This window comes from Cyprinus carpio, chromosome B6 (genome assembly GCF_018340385.1).
Source record: "Cyprinus carpio isolate SPL01 chromosome B6, ASM1834038v1, whole genome shotgun sequence".
In the NCBI taxonomy this organism is placed as follows: domain Eukaryota; kingdom Metazoa; phylum Chordata; class Actinopteri; order Cypriniformes; family Cyprinidae; genus Cyprinus; species Cyprinus carpio.
This window is the reverse complement of record NC_056602.1, coordinates 426,183-428,682: the sequence shown is the minus strand read 5'-3', so window position 1 is coordinate 428,682 and position 2,500 is coordinate 426,183.

The window sequence follows — 2,500 nt, the reverse complement described above, 5'->3', positions numbered from 1 at the left end:
TGAAGGAGATCAGACTGCAATATTATTCATTCAGATTATTAAACTTTTACCCACAATTCTAAACAAGAATAATAATAAATCATCATAATTTAACCATCTGTTCTTCAAGTGTTTTGGGTGGATACTGTTACATTCAACATGTTATGATGATGATGATGATGATGAAGGTCAGTGTAAGATCAAATATGTTGCACCACATGATTTTCCCATTGAAATCCTTAATTAGAACTCTCGGTTCCACTTTTTGAGAATAGACCTGAAAATGACATTTCCAACTTAAACTTTTATAAATGTTTAATGCTTTGGACCACAGACTTAAGGTTAGTCTCTTTTTAAAGCAGACACTTGGCAGATTGTTGTAGAAGTGAGAAAATTTATAAAGATTATAAAACAAAAAAGTTATGGAAGTTTAAATCTATGAAAATATTAAATGTAATAATTTAAATATTTAAATTGTATATAAAATATATATTTTACAAAACATGTTTTACTCCAAAACTGCTAGAAAATCAAAACCAAAATACTGAACAAGTTATGTTCCAAATTTGAGGTTGATATCTCAAAATTGAGTTTTCAGTGAGATTTTGTTTGGCCGTAGTACCACGCTGTTCCACTAGATGACCATCAAAGCCCATTAGTAACCTAATTAGTAACCTAGGGTGCCTTCATTTCCATAAATGGTTTGAGTGATCTGAAACATGTTTTTCCATACTTTTCTCAATATTTATGAAGTAGACATCACAATCAGAAGTATTAAGGGCAGTATGGCAGTATTTGATTTCAATTCAACCTCAAAAAACATGCTTAGAGAACTCTGGACTTGCGTTATAGTATCTGTTGTTTTTTCTATGTTCAAAACACTTTTAGACCTTTTTTTTCTCAAAAAATAGAATGGATGTTATCTTTTGAACACTCTCCATGAAAATTAATAAAGATTTTTACAGATTTTTCATGATTTCACATGTGCATCACTATTTCAAAATAAAGGTCAGAACGCACGCTCTGACTCTGATGCATACTCTTCTTGCATATTAATAAATTACAGTTGCTCTGTAAAATAGTTCAAAAATCAGTCACCAAATATTAAAACTAGAGTCTTTACATTTTCCAACAATATATAGTTTTTCAAGATTACTTTAGGTTCAGACTAAGATATTACTGTTTAAAACATGTAATGGCAAGTGGGCCCACCGGTGGACAACAGTTAACAGGTTAGATGACGCAGATGAACGTGTAAACATCAGGAAATACTGATGAACAGAGTCTGTTTGTACATGATTATACAGAATTTTATGATGTTAGTCATTCAAATATGACATTAGGATGATCAAACATTATTGCTCAAGAGGAATGGCACAGCACAAAGTTCAGGAAAAAGATTACCTGTGTTTCATATGCAGTTAAAACCCCAACCCTAACCCAATCCCAATCCAAGTAGAATTTAATTTCAATAAAAGACACATTTAGATAGAATTTGATTTTTAATTATATTAATGTAGTGGTGATGAATGAGAAAATGCACACTGATATTACGATTAACAACAAATGATTTGACTAATTTTGCATTACTCCCTAAACAGAGTAAAAATCTCATGTGGATATATCATACATTCTTTGGCAATACACTGTTGCCTGTCATGCCAATAAAGTTATTTAAAATTGCATTGTATTGAATTGATATCATTGGAATCAGGTTTGCTTCACAGACTCTTGAGAACTCATTCTGCTGAAAACATTACAAGCTAAAAACAGGCAAACTCTCACTGTAATTATCGGAAGTTTGCAGACATATGGCTCAGAAATACCCAGACTATCTATACAGCTGCTTTTATATAAAACACACTCACAAACACACACACACACACACACACACACACACACACACACACACTCGCTGTGGTCTGAAGGGCTTGTTTGTGGTGTCTGCTGTGATGCCGGATACCAGAGCTTAGGCCACATCAGACCACTGCACCACATGAACTCTCTCTGTCTCTCTCTCTCTCATTGTCTCTCTGTCTCTCTCTCTCTCGTCTCTGAAGGCTGTTAGTGTGGATCTCTCTGGCATGTTGCTGAAGATATGAGAGTCACACTAAACATCTAATTGCAGCTGGAGCTCAACAGCATCAGATCTCCTTCATCAGACGTCTGTCTGTCTGTTACAGACAAATTCTCCATATTTGCTTCTGGATGAATTTGTTCTGCAGCTTTTGCATTGGGGAAACTTGGAAATGAGCTGCAAACATAACATCCATCCACACAACACTGAAAATTATAAGGTGGACGGACAGTACTGAACACAACACAGCACTGTCGTATTTCTCTGAAGAACTTTCCTTAGAGACATGTCCACTAAACAAACCCAACGGACCAAACAAAACCTAGACATGGAAATTACACAGCAGACAGGCCAGCACACACACACACACACACAGAGGTTAAGACAGCACACACACACACACACACAGAGGTTAAGACAGGACAGGTTGCATCTCTGTGTGTT